This window comes from Pinus tabuliformis, chromosome Q, assembly GCF_031772625.1.
Source record: "Pinus tabuliformis cultivar Carrire ecotype Pingquan chromosome Q, CPIR1, whole genome shotgun sequence".
NCBI classification, from domain to species: Eukaryota; Viridiplantae; Streptophyta; class Pinopsida; order Pinales; family Pinaceae; genus Pinus; species Pinus tabuliformis.
Genome location: NC_142296.1, coordinates 495,205,126 through 495,220,983, shown reverse-complemented (window position 1 = coordinate 495,220,983; position 15,858 = coordinate 495,205,126).

Genomic DNA, 15,858 nt, shown 5'->3' with positions numbered 1-15,858 from the left:
CAGCTGAGACATGATCAAGATGCCACAGCTTTGATGGTGTCTTTATATAAACAGCTGATCCAGACTCAAGAAAAGCTGGGAGAATCAGAGGCTGCACAGGCAGCATTACAAGCAGCATTACAGCAAAAGGAAGAAGGTCAAACATCTCAGCCTCCTCCTGAAATAATTAACCTTGAGGAAGCTCCTCCAACTACTGCTCCCCTCACTCAACAAACAGAACAGGCAACACCTTCTACCTCAGCACCACCACCAACAACAGAGCAGGCCCCAAGCCTGGACATGCAAAAGCCGAGAAATGAGATTCAGGCCCTGGAAGCTCAAATGACAGAATTAAATGAGGCCAGGGAGAATTTAGCCAAGGTAAATGAAAGATATGATAAATCCAAGCAGACTGTGGCAGAAAAGGGCAGGGAAATAAAGGCCCTCAAAGACAGGATAAAGGAGCTAGAGAAGGAGCTCAAACTGGATAAAATAGTGGCTGAGCTCAAGACAGTGCTGTGGGCCAATATTGGCCAATCCATCACTCATCAATGGCAATATATTGAGACAATTCATGAGCAGTTGGAGCTCATTGCAAAAGCACAGAAGGAAATTCAGAGATCAAGGGCCTCTCTAGGCAATATGCCTGAAGTTGCCAACATGATGATCAATGTGCTTAATAATAGAACAAGTGCTCAGTTAGCAACTATGGGAATCTCCAACAGGACTGAGACTATTTTGTTAATAAAGAGGGTCCTAACACTAAGAAGCCTGGTGCAGACACTAGAAAGAAGGACCCAGGACATGCAGACAGAGGTCAATAGATTCATGGACAAATATGTGGCATTGCAAAACAGAGGTCTCCCTGGCTTACTGAACAGTGCAGGAAGGCTACTTACACATGAGCAGTATGCCAAGAGGGTCAACACATTTGCCACAAATCAGATCACTGAAAGGCCCAGCACCTCAGAGGAAACAGGGCCAGCTACAGGACAAACTCTCTACAACAGGGTAGAGAATTTATTCTTTATAATGAATGAAATTAAACATCTGTTTGAAGTGCCTCCAAACTTCTACAAATACACAGAGGCTGATGAGACTTTGGATGCAATTCTTAGACATCAATTTCCCACACAGGAATGGTGGACTAAGGCAATACAGATGATCTTATAGACTAGAAGCCATTCACTAAGTTTTTTCATCAAAAAATACAAGTTAGCATGCACAGGAAGATTTTGATAAAATCAGCATGCATAGAGAAGAATGAGCTGAGCCAACTCAGCAAAACCATTTCGGCCACCAGAGCAGCAGTGACAGTTACAGGTGACAGGGCCAAAAAACTACAGCACGACAGCCATAAAGGCGCATTTTTCAGAGTTAAAGCAGAACGGTCAGACCGACTCAGTGGCCTCCAAAGGTCAAAATATCTTCTGACATACATAAAGAGCACTTATTTTGTATTCAATGATGTAATAACTTCTTATCTGCTTTCTGTACAAGTTGGTGAATGTATTTATTTCTCAGATGACTCAATGCCTCAGATATTTTGTATGACCGCTTGTATATATTCCCCCCCTCGCATAATCTTGCAGGGGTTGTTGTTGATTCCTCTTCAAGAGTTCTTTGGCTGTAAATTTTCAGAGTTTAATACAAAGGCCGATGTAATTTCCAAAGTCTGTGTTTTCTGAGGGGTGGTAATGCGATTGCTGTGTGCTACAGGATTCCTGCGTGTTTTCATGGCTCAATAAGTTTCCTTAAACTTTCGTTATGTTGTTTCTGTTATTTTCTCATAACTCATCCATGTTCTAGATTTCACAATTAATGGCAGAGAAAAAGACTAATTCCAGGATTTATTCATAGAATACCCTAAATTCAATCTATGCTATTATAAATGTTTTTTCTCAGTTATGGTTATAAAGGTGTAATTCTTAATTGCTACACCTCTACACTGTATCTTTCACAGTGATTATTGTTTTTAGGAATTCAAATCTGCTCCTTTACAATACATCTCTTTCTCACAACCAAGCTTAGTGGAAAATTCTTAATTGCTTTTCACTGGTTAAACACACTTCATCATTATAATATCAAGTTTGTTTCATGAGATATTCAAAAGGCCCTGCAGTTTCAGCAATCCCAATCTACCTCTCAAACAACCAGTAACCAAAGACTCCATTGCCCAATGGACTAGAACTATCTGAAGGTTTCCACCTTAGGTACAGAAGACATCCCTCAACCAAAACATAAAACCAAAACCTGAACATCACAGCTAGCCTAAAATACTATCAGAACAGAGACAAATCATAAAGAGAAAGCGCTCTCTGATTACAGTTTGGCTAGGAGCTATAATCCAAAGATTGGTTAGTGGTTACCCCGGCCGTATTCCCTTGGGAGTCAAAGGGAACAACCTGGGTGTTAACATAATTGGCGACTCCACTGGGGAACTCCTTAGGATTTTCTAATTACTGTATATCTCCTAAAGCTACAGATGAAGCCTGAATACCAGCCAGGAAGCCTTCACAACTGTTTCTGTTTTACATTAACAGGTTCAGATAAATGCTGCTTCAGTCAATCTTCATGTTAGCTTTGAGATATATACAGCTATTCCAAAATCTTGCCTAGTCCTTACAGATATAAAAATATTCCAAAAAACATACTCAAAAACAAGTTCAGAAGCTGGCTCCCAAGAGGAATCCACGGTATACAAGGTCAAATCCTGACCCCAACCCACCAGCTATTTTTGAAAATCCTAATACAATCCCTAAGATCATCAGGAAGCAGCAGGGACAGGAAACTCTTGCTGATTTAAGTCCTGAGACAGCCCATCCAAACCCTGTTCCAACTCCAATCAAGGTTCTATTTCGGTCTACCCTTGATTCCCCCAGTTCACCATCCACATCTCAAAGTCCTCCTTTCACACCTCCATCCACTGCACATATTCCCTTGACTAACACTCTAGTTTCCACCTTTCCCACTACCCCTGTTGTACCAGTCATTCATGCTATCCCAGTTATCCTTGTCAATCCTATAAATCCTGCAAATATGGCTAATAGATATGCACCCCTGCAGTTGCCTGCTAATGCTGCAGCTCTACCTCAGGACTATCAATCCAAGATCTCATATTTTGACTCCACTGGCCCTTTCACAGCAATTCAGCATGCTAGAAGGATGCAAGACCACTTTGAGAACTATGAAATAGATGATGACAGTGTGAGAATGAGAATCTTTGTTCAGAGCCTCACAGGGGATGTAAGAACTTGGTTTAGATCCCTGGCTGCAAATACCATCACAACTCCTGATGAGCTTTATCAAGCCTTTACTAACAGATGGGAGAAAAAGAAAGATCCCCTACACATACTTGGTGAGTATGATACAATCAAAAGAGGTCCCCAAGAGACCGTTTTGGAGTACTGTGCCAGGTTTAATAATGTATATAACGCAATACCACAGAATTTAAGACCTCCTCCTGATTTAGCCTTGTACAAATTTCCGGATGGTTTTGACCCTGATATGGCATATCAATTGAAGGAAAGGGCGCCTGAAACCCTTGAAGAAGCCCAAAAGGTTGCTGTCACAGTAGAAGCTAACCTGATTGCCAAAAGAAACAGGGCAAGATTGGAAAAGAGAACCACCTTCAAAGAAGAACCCTCTGCCTTTGATCAAAAACTGGATGCAATACTCACTGGGATGAAGAGACTAGGTGATAGAGTGGAATCAGTTGAGAGAAAGTCATCATGGGAAGCACCACAAAATAACCCTATCAGAAATCCCAATTTTAGGAGAAATCAAAACCCAAATGTTGGCAAGGCCGGTTCTGATCCAGACATAAGACCTCCGTTCCAGGAAAACTATACTGAAGCATCCACTTCAAATGAGCAAGTAGATGACACCCACATTAACCTGATGGGCCTGAATGATGAGCAGCAAGTTTTTCTGAGTCAAGAGGATCATAAAGATGATGACATTCATCATTTCCAAACTAGGTCAGGTGAGTCATTTGACTTTAAACAAGGATATGACACAGCTGTTTATGAAGTTCATAAACAATACAAGCTAAGAAGCAGAACTATAAATGTGACAGAGCCTGACAAGACAAATGACACTCCACAGCCTAAGAAAGCTATTATCACCGAGCCAAATGATACAATTGATTCAGTTACAAGGGAAGTAACTGTTGAAGAAATCACTGAACCGTTTTCTTCAAAACAACAGCCTACGGCTACACCACCCTTGCAGCCTAATCCAAGTAATACTCCTCAAGAGATGAGTAAAAAGGACAAGCCTCAAGATCAAGAAAAGAATCAAGAAGAAGACTTTGTGAACAAGGAAAAGACTGTCATCCACAACCCCAAAATCCAATCTGAAAAACCCTTTGACTTAGAAGCTGAAATTGGCAAACTAAAAGTAGCTATTCCCCTTTCAGAACTAGCCAAGCATGACATTTATAGACAACAAATCAAGAAGTCCCTTCAAATTACTCGTAATAAAGATAATGTCAATGTGTTGGATGACACCCCAGAATTGCTGTTCGGTCCAGAAGTTGATGGAAAAACAGCAGTCACAGGGATCTTACCTTTCTATGTCAGCCTGCATGTTCATGATAAGATACTACACAATGCAATGTTTGACTCAGGTGCCTCTCACAACTTAATGCCCAAATCAGTCATGGAAAGATTGAATCTAGATATTACAAGACCATATAAGGACCTATTCTCATTTGACTCCAGCCAAGTTAAGTGTTTAGGTCTGATAAAAGATCTTTGTGTGTCCCTAGTTCAGTACCCAAATAAAACAATTCTAATGGATGTTGTAGTTGCTGATATCCCACCCAAATATGGGATGCTGTTATCAAGATCATGGGGGGCTAAACTCCAAGATTCCCTACAATTAGACATGTCATATGCAACCATCTCAGTCTTTGGTCAACCCAAGAGGTTATATAGAGAGTCACTCATGAAATACATGGTCAGCAGTGAAGAAAAACCTCAAAATTTTCCCATATATGCCGTCCATTCTGATATAGATTCATATATTCTCTTCAATGATAATTCAGGTCTTACAAATGATGAAGAAACCGAGACACTCAAACAAGATCAAGACATTAATGAACAAGCTGCTGCTCTAGAAATAAAGCTGATCCAATCAAGTGATGAGACTATCCTAAAAGACAAACTAAATGAAAAACCAGATCTTCAACTTACAATCCCAGCTTACAAAGAAGTCATTAGATCTCCCCTAGAACAAGAGATCCTATGGTTCCTTGAATTTGATGGATCAGTCAACAAATTAGGGGCAGGAGCTGGAGTTTGGATACATAATAAACAGAACGATCATGCAGAAGGCCGAGCCTATAGGCTAAATTTCAGATGCACTAATAATATGGCAGAATATGAAGCTCTTTTACTAGGCCTTAAACTAGTAAAATTCTTACAAGCCACAAAGGTTTTAATTCTAGGAGACTCAGACCTAGCTGTCCAACAAGTAAAGGGTAATTTTGTCACCAATGACAAAAGACTGAGATCTTATAGGTCTGCTGCTGCTGAAATACTAAACTCCTTTACTGAATTTCAAATCACCAAAATCTCTAGGACCCATAACCTTCATGCTCATAGTTTGGCCACATTTGCAAGCACCTGTAAACTACCCTTTGAGCCCCACCACCGCTTTACAGCTGAGGAAAAACACAGACCTTCTGTCCCAAACAATGTCAAGGACTGGCAAGTATTTGAAGATGATACACAAATAAATAATTTCTTGACCTTGCAACAAGAATTTGTAGGACTAAATATTGACACTGAAAGAGCAAGTCAATCACAAATACTTGAAAGAGCAAGTCAATCACAAATACAGAATGAACAGGATAACAAGCCAATATCACCTAAGACAACTCACCAAATCCTACATCCAACCGTTTTCAACAAAAACAACATACAAGAAATTCAGCAAACCAGTTATGAAGAAATAGCTGTCACAGAGGCTGAGATCATAGAGTTGAAAGACAATTTTCTTCCAACAGGCCTAACTCCATTAGAGGACATCTTTGACTCAAATGACATCCCTAGAAAACCAAAGATGCAGCCCCTTAATGCTGCCATTGAAGAATGCAACATTGGAACTGTTGAAAAACCCAAGATAATAAAATTGTCTGCGTCCTTACCTCCTGATCAAAAGCCTAAATACATTGACCTCTTCAAAGAGTTTCAAGATGTCTTTGCATGGGGTTATGAGGATTTAAAATCCTATGACACCTCTGTTATCCAGCATACTATCCCTCTCAAGCCTAATCAAAAGCCATTCAAGCAAAAATTGAGAAGGATCAATCCCATGCTTCTCCCTTCAATTGAAAAAGAACTTCAAAAAATGTTTAAAGCTGGCATCATAGCACCAATCAGGTTTTCTGACTGGATTTCCAATTTGGTACCTACAAGAAAGAAAACTGGTGAGATAAGACTTTGTGTTGATCTTAGGAACCTAAATCAAGTGTTCCTCAAAGACAACTATCCCTTACCTAAAATGGATCACATCCTCCAAAGAGTGGTAGGGGCCTCAAGGATCTCATTACTTGATGGATTCTCAGGTTTTAATCAAATCCTAGTGCACCCTGATGATCAAGACAAAACTGCATTCACAACCCCATGGGGAACTTTCAAATATGTAAAAATACCTTTTGGATTGAAAAATGCAGGGGCAACATTTCAAAGAGCAATGGATATTGCTTTTGCCAAGGAGATTCATGGCTTTCTTGTCATTTATTTAGATGACCTCACACCTTTCTCAAAATCAGACCAAGAACATTTGAAACATTTGAGGCAGATCTTCTTAACATGTAGGAAGTATGGGATTTCCCTGAATCCCAAGAAGTCTCTATTTGGTTTGGAAGAAGGTAAGATTTTAGGGCATATCATTTCAAAGGATGGCATAAGAATTGACCCAGACAGGATACAAGCCATCTTACAAATGCCCCACCCAAGGAACATCAAAGAATTGCAAGCCTTCTTGGGTAAGATCAACTTCTTGAGAAGGTTTATCCCAAACTTAGCAGAATTGATCAGATTACTAAATAACATGCTAAAGAAGGATTCAAAAGTGAAATGGACAGTTGAGGCAAATCAAGCCTTTGAAGGTATAAAATTGGCCCTTACCCAAACCCCAGTCTTAACAAATCCTCAATTTGACAGAGAATTTATCATTTTCTCTTTTGCCTCCCAGCATACCATTGCTGCTGTTTTATTACAGAAAGATGACCAAGGAAATGAGAAACCCATTGCTTTCTTTAGCAGAGCTCTTAGAGATGCACCTCTGAAATATCAAATCATGGAGAAACAAGCTTATGCTTTGGTCAAGGCCATTAAAGACTTTAGGATTTACATCCTTTATTCCCATGTTATAGCTTATGTGCCAAGTCCCATTGTTAAAGACATTCTCACTCAAGAAAACTTAGAAGGTAGAAGAGGAAAATGGATTGCCAACATCCTCGAATTTGATATTGAAATAAAACCTACAAAATTAATAAAAGGGCAAGGTTTGGCCAAACTAATGACAGAAGCAAACTTCCAAGCCTTAGACATAAACCAGCTGGACAATGAACTGGAGCTGGCGACTCCAAAGATCAATGTAGCCTTTGAACAATCCCCTTGGTACTCTGATATATGTTATGTATTGCAAAACCTGTCTGCTCCACCAGGATTGTCCAGAACTAAGTGTAGGTTCCTAAAAATGAAAGCTTCAAGATTTTGTGTCATGGATGGCAATTTGCTTTGGAAAAACCATGAGGGTATATTATTAAACTGCCTGATTGAAAATGAAGCTATTAATATCACCAAAGAATTTCATGCTGGTGACTGTGGTGGACACTTGTATTGGAAGTCCACTGTTGATAAGATACTAAGGGCTGGTTACTATTGGCCCACTGTTTTCTCTGATGTCAAGAAATTTACCACCTCATGTCATAAATGCCAAGTGTTTGAGGGAAAGAGAAAATTACTGCCACTTCCTTTGAGGCCTATTGCAACAGAGAGACCTTTTCAACAATGGGGCTTGGATTTCATTGGGGAAATTCACCCCTCATCTTCAGGCCAACATAGATGGATTCTAACAGCTACAGACTACTTTACTAAATGGATTGAAGCTGTTCCATGCAGACAAGCAAATGATTCCACTATCATTCAGTTCCTTGAGACTAATATTCTTTCTAGATTTGGTTGTCCTGATAAAATAATAACAGACAATGCTGCTGCTTTCAGATCTAAGAAGATGGTGAATTTCTGCCACAAATTTCACATAACCTTGGGCCATTCTACTGCATATTATCCCCAAGGAAATGGCCTTGCTGAATCATCAAATAAAAGCCTTGTAAACATCATAAAGAAGGTGCTGGAAGAAAATAAGAAGAATTGGCATAAGAAGCTGGTCAATGCCTTATGGGCAGATAGACTAACAACCAAGAGATCAATTGGGGTCAGCCCATATGAGTTGGTGTATGGATTAGAAGCCAAATTTCCTTCATCACTAAGGGTTCTGGTTATAAAACTGCTTCAAGAAAGTCAAGCTGAGCCCAATGATATGCAAAGAAGGATCAATCAAATAATATGTTTGCAGCAAACTAGAGACCAAGTTTTCAGCAGAGTTCAAGTTTTACAAGAAAAATTAAAGAAAGCTTTTGATAGAAGGACCAAGGCAGAAGATTTCAACATTGGTGACAAAGTCCTCAAGTGGGATTCAAGAAGGGAAGATAAAGGAAAACATGGACAATTTGATTCCCTTTGGAGAGGACCATTTGCTGTTCAAGCAGTACAAGGAAACAATACTTATTTCCTTAAAATTCTTGATGAAGCTGATTTGGATGAAGGTCCTGTAAATGGCAGGATGTTGAAGCACTATTTTGACTACTATCCATAAGTGCAGTTGTGTTTCCCTTGTACATATCCAGGTGTATATATTGCTTTCTTTAAAATATGTAAAAATGCAGTTTCTCAAGTTTTATAAGGTATCAACAAAAAGCAAATAAGTTCAGAGATTTACCAAGATGGGAAGAGCACAATTTTGGCATTTCAAAGCAGCATACTTCAAGTTTTGGTAAAAGCAGTCAAGGGCCAAGGCATTCTGACCTGCTGTTCTTGGTCTTTCAAATGGAAAAACCATCCCCATGTGGAGCCACTGTTAGCTACCTATACCAATAGGTTTCATATTTCATGATTGGCAAAGAAAGTTCCAAATATGCTCTGCTTTGATGATGCAAAGATCCCATATTTCCAAGAGAAGACAATGTGTGTATATAGCTTGATGTGGAATATATTTTGATGGATGGTCCAACAGCCTAATCTGGATCATGCCATGTTTCAATTTTCTGTTGTAGAATAGAGAAAGAAGTCTGTCCAAACTGTTTAATCTTGGCAGACCAGTAGCTTAGGTAGAGAATTAAGGTTCCCAACTGCTTAATCTGGGACCTTGGAAGCAATAAGGGTAATTCTAGATAGAAAATCAAAAGAAAAAGCCAAGAGAAAAGAAAAGGCAAATAAGGGTCTGCAAGTCTAAGTGCACCCTCCAAGAAGAAACAAAAAATGCTAGGCAAGTAGATGGGTAGGCAGATGGGGTTGCAGAAATGTCATTCCTTACAATTGAATGTGTGCTAACCTATTCACAAAGGAAAATCAATGGATTGAGAAGGTCTTCTTCTCCATCATGTTGCAGCAAAGCAAAGGAGCATGTCTAACTTCACATTTTCCCCTTTCACATTCATTACTAACATCCCTTCATCAGTTGAGATTCATGGAAGAATTTGAGGTTTTATGGTGGTTCTTATTCCTTTAAAAGCCACATTTCTTGTCTAAAAATCTTTTCATTTTGATCTACTCCCTAAGCTAAGTTATCTTCACATAAACTTAGTGATTTCACTCCTCATTCGCCTTTTCCATCCATATTAACCCCTAACTTCTATTATCTAAATCCCCTATGTTACCCTTTCCCTACTATTATAACACTATGGTGTATAAACCCCAAGCATTGTATAAATATCCCTCCCCTTGGCATTATAGCCATATGTTCACTGTTAGGGATTAAATTGACATCTGATCAGTTTGAGAACCCTAAGCCTTACCCCTCTTTCCCCTTCAGAAGTCATTTAACCCATTGAACCCTTCATTTGCTAAAAAACCTTGTAAAAAACCTGTTTTAACCCTTAACCCGCTCAATTGCAAAATACACATAAAAACCCACTTCTTCCGATTTCTCCAAAGTCGGGGCGCTATGCGCGATTTTATAAAAAAAAAAAAAAAAACATTGAAAAAACCACGCAAATGCGCCAATGTTCTAAGGTTCCCGCCGGGCGCATTTACCAAAAGAAATATTATTTTAATCCCGCCCGCATCCGTATCGTCCGGCCAGCTCAACGATCCGTCGACCGTCGGATTGGGCCCTTTTCATCCGACGGCCCACATGAATATCGGAGCGGCTCCGACGTCCGAAGAATAGATTCCGATATTTGTCAGAGGGTGACGTCAGGCCTCTGCCACGCGTCACCCTCACATCGTATCGGAGGTCCTTCTGACAATTCGCTTCCGTATGGGAGGCGGTGCGATATGAAACTGCTAACCACTTTCGGTTTCGGTTAATCCGCCCTGCCTATGTCACCGCCAGCATCACTGCTACGTCAGCGCCGCGTCGGTACCTCCGTCCGCCATTACTCCACCTGTCCGCCGCCTCAACATCCCCGTGGACCTCTCTTATGCCACCACGTCAACCGATGACGTCATGCTGACGTCATCCAACCTTGACCCCACCTGATGACGTCATGCTGATGTCATCCAAAAAAAGCGCCAATGTTTCAAAAAATCCATATTTTGGCCAAAATTTCGCGTTTTTTGCACTTTTGGAAAAAACGACTGTTGTTTTCTCTGCATGTTTTTCATGTCCAAACTCACGCCAACCTGCTGAATTCGACCTGGAGACCACTGGCGCGCCATTTCCACCTGCATTCGTGACTATTGCTCGCAGTAAACCATGTATTTATCCTTGTGAATCCCTCCGGCGCCCGGTTTTGTCTGTAAATTGCCAAAATAGCTTAAAACAGTGAAAAAACATATAATTCACCAGCAAATCCCCTGCGCCTGATCCCCATTTGCACCTGTAACGACGAAATTCACCTGCTGAGCCTTGTTTGCCCGAGTTTGTACCAAAACCTGCATTCTGTTCGCGCAGGCGTGAACGGGAAATCCAAATTGCACCCTTTGGCGGAGAAAAAGAGTTTAAGGCCAGGCATTTATCTTATCCATACTTTAAGCAGTATTTCAATTGCTGCAATTGACCATTTATCCTCTGTTCCTCAGTAATTTACCTTTCTGTTCAAATAAAACTCTTTGGTGTTGCTCTGCACAGTAACACCAGTTTATAAACAACAGAAATCCTAAAAGTAACCATGGATCCACCAGTAGCTCCTGTAGCATTGAACATTGCTCCTTTAAATGCCCCTTAGAGACAATTGGATTGGCAGCCTTTAGCAGACCTGGATTATCAGATAGCAGAAGAAATGCTAATGCACAGCAAGTACCACATTCATTTGCTGAATGAGTTGAGGATTAAACATGAGGCTGGAACAGATGTATTGGGCATTTGGGATTCTTTCCTCCCTCTATTCAAACTCCCTTAGGTCAACCAGTTTCCTGACCTAATCCACCTTTGTGCTGAATCCTACGACGCCACTCAGAGGGCTGTGATTGACCCTTCAGGCTCAGTTGTCTTCTATGTCATCCCTGAAGCCATCAGAGAGATGCTCCATTTCAAAACTGAGAAGAAATTGGTTCCTCTTTCACTGATTGATCTGATAAAGCAAGGAGCCAAATTAACAGATGCTCAGGTCACCAAGTTAAATCAATTATATATTGACTCTGACACAGTGAAGTACCCTCCCATTTCTCATGTTTACCTAAACCAATTGGGCAGGGACCTTGTAGACATGATCAGTCCCATTTTGGGCTATAATTCAATTGAGTATGTTGATGAAACTGTGCTGGCGATGATGCTCATGTTTTCCCCTGGCAAGTCTCCAATCTGCTATGACTATGCCACTTACATATCTGACAAAATACATGAGCAATTGATGAACTTACCAAGAGAAAGGGTGTTCAGATACACCTCCTACATCTACCACTTGATTTTGTATTATCAACATGAGAAGTTCCACTTTGCTATGAAGAGAGTGGATGCACAAGGAAATCCAAGGTCAGTGGTGTATTGGTCCTCTGCCTTCCACTGCAGATCTATCTCTCCATACACTTATTGTGAATTTATAGACCTCTTCATCCACCCAGCCATGTCTCTAATGATGAGCTCACCTCCTCCAAGACTAACTGATGAGATGCAGAGGATTCTTCAGCTGTCCAAGGCATACAGCATCGGGGATTGGTACTATTACCAACACCACACAGTCATCAGAATATATGGGTGTGAGTTGCCCCCATACAGATTGCCCAAATATGTGCCCATGAGATTGTTTGCCCTGGAATACTTCAGGTAATTTGGGAATGCTGATGTGCTGCACTTTTCAGGCAGAGGCAAGAAAGCACAACTCAAGGTCAGAAACCAATTAGGCCACTTCATCTACAACAAAAGGGAGGAAGGTTGGCAAGAAGCCGACAGCATGTTAGGATCCCTTGGACTACAGACCAGTTTCCTTTGGAAACCTGATGACCCCAATCACTTCATAACTTTAAGAAGGGTCAAGTATAGGCTGTCTGGTTATGACCATGTAAGGTTGCCTCACATAGAAAAATATGCAAATCAAGTAAAATGGAGGAGGGGAACCTTAGAGGAGCCTATCACACAAGAAGAATTAAATCAAAGAGCAGTTAGAAATATCCAAAAGATGGCTGACTTGGAGCTTTGTGCACAGGTGTTTACTCTTCCAAGCACTCAAGTGGGAGCAGCTGCATCTTCCTCCACAGCAAATCAGCAAGCGGTTAAAGCTACAGAGCAAACCTCAAGCAAAGGCAAAGAAAAGGAGATGGAACCAGAACAACCACCTCATGAGGAGGCACAGCAGCAACAACAACAGGTACAACAACAACAAGAGGAGCAGCAAGAGAAAGAGCAGCCATTACAACAAGAAAAGGCAGCTGAAGCCCCAATTTCCACTGAGCAGCAGGCTCAGGACACGGTGCCTCCTAGGCCAGAAACGACAGTGGAGGCCTCAGTCCTCCAAACCCCACAAAAAGAAGACATAAGCAGAAAGAGGGACGGAGAGACTCCCCTCACAACAACAACGACTCAAGGGGAGAAAAGACACAGAATGAATCCCCTTTCAGAAGAGGAAATGCCTTTGGGGCAATCTTTGGGCATGGGCCCACCAAGTATGGAGGCCTCAGCAAGTTCCTTCCAGCAGGAACAAGAGAGGATAGTGGGAGGAGAAGTCAGCTCCTCAAGCCAGCAGAGAGAAGGTGAACTGAGCATCAAACAGCAGTTCATTGACATAAAGAGGAGGAATGAGCCAATAAAAATTCAGCTATATAATCATTTGTTGAAAATGGCTCCCACTAACCAACAAAGACTGATGTCTGCATACGATGTTAATGAAGGCAAAATGATCATGAGTCAGTTCATGCCAACTGCATTGCAACCACAGTCCCCTTTAGACTACTTGAGGACCAATCTTGAGGTCCTTGCCAAGGACATCCACCCAATGGACAAAATCGAATTGCATAAGTAAACGGGTGAGATGGTGTATGCCTCCTTGGCAGATAAGACATTGGATAACTACAGGCTAGAAAATAGCCTAAATAATACAGCTGCCCAACTTGAGTTGGAGAGAGCATCCTCTCAAGCAAAGGACAACAGGATCAGGGCCTTAGAAGATATAATCATAGAGATTGGGCATAACCCCAAGGACATCAAGGGCATACAAGAAATATTGAAATTGAGGGATGCAGACATGGCAGCTTTGAGGAAAAAGATCAAAATCCCAGCAACTATTCACCCTCAAACGGAAGAAGTTGCCCAGCTGAGACATGATCAAGATGCCACAGCTTTGCTGGTGTCTTTATATAAACAGCTTATCCAGACTCAAGAAAAGCTGGGAGAATCAGAGGCTGCACAGGCAACATTACAAGTAGCATTACAGCAAAAGGAAGAAGGTCAAACATCTCAGCCTCCTCCTGAAATAATTAACCTTGAGGAAGCTCCTCCAACTACTGCCCCCCTCACTCAACAAACAGAACAGGCAGCACCTTCTACCTCAGCACCACCACCAACAACAGAGCAGGCCCCAAGCCTGGACATGCAAAAGCTGAGAAATGAGATTCAGGCCCTGGAAGCTCAAATGACAGAATTAAATGAGGCCAGGGAGAATTTAGCCAAGGTAAATGAATGATATGATAAATCCAAGCAGACTGTGGCAGAAAAGGGCAGGGAAATAAAGGCCCTCAAAGACAGGATAAAGGAGCTAGAGAAGGAGCTCAAACTGGATAAAATAGTGGCTGAGCTCAAGACAGTGCTGTGGGCCAATATTGGCCAATCCATCACTGATCAATGGCAATATATTGAGACAATTCATGAGCAGTTGGAGCTCATTTCAAAAGCACAGAAGGAAATTCAGAGATCAAGGGCCTCTCTAGGCAATATGCCTGAAGTTGCCAACAGGATGATCAATGTGCTTAATAATAGAACAAGTGCTCAGTTAGCAACTATGGGAATCTCCAATAGGACTGAGACTATTTTGTTAATAAAGAGGGTCCTAACACTAAGAAGCCTGGTGCAGACACTAGAAAGAAGGACCCAGGACATGCAGACAAAGGTCAATAGATTCATGGACAAATATGTGGCATTGCAAAACAGAGGTCTCCCTGGCTTACTGAACAGCGCAGGAAGGCTACTTACACATGAGCAGTATGCCAAGAGGGTCAACACATTCGCCACAAATCAGATCACTGAAAGGCCCAGCACCTCAGAGGAAACAGGGCCAGCTACAGGACAAACTCTCTACAACAGGGTAGAGAATTTATTCTTTATAATGAATGAAATTAAACATCTGTTTGAAGTGCCTCCAAACTTCTACAAATACACAGAGGCTGATGAGACTTTGGATGCAATTCTTAGACATCAATTGCCCACACAGGAATGGTGGACTAAGGCAATACAGATGATCTTATAGACCAGAAGCCATTCACTAAGTTTTTTCATCAAAAAATACAAGTTAGCATGCACAGGAAGATTTTGATAAAATCAGCATGCATAGAGAAGAATGAGCTGAGCCAACTCAGCAAAACCATTTCGGCCACCAGAGCAGCAGTGACAGTTACAGGTGACAGGGCCAAAAAACTACAGCACGACAGCCATAAAGGCGCATTTTTCAGAGTTAAAGCAGAACGGTCAGACCGACTCAGTGGCCTCCAAAGGTCAAAATATCTTCTGACATACATAAAGAGCACTTATTCTGTATTCAATGATGTAATAACTTCTTATCTGCTTTCTGTACAAGTTGGTGAATGTATTTATTTCTCAGATGACTCAACGCCTCAGATATTTTCTATGACTGCTTGTATATATTCCCCCCCTCGCATAATCTTGCAGGGGTTGTTGTTGATTCCTCTTCAAGAGTTCTTTGGCTGTAAATTTTCAGAGTTTAATACAAAGGCCGATGGAATTTCCAAAGTCTGTGTTTTCTGAGGGGTGGTAATGCGATTGCTGTGTGCTACAGGATTCCTGCGTGTTTTCATGGCTCAATAAGTTTCCTTAAACTTTCGTTATGTTGTTTCTGTTATTTTCTCATAACTCATCCATGTTCTAGATTTCACAATTAATGGCAGAGAAAAAGACTAATTCCAGGATTTATTCATAGAATACCCTGAATTCAATCTATGCTATTATAAATGTTTTTTCTCAGTTATGGTTATA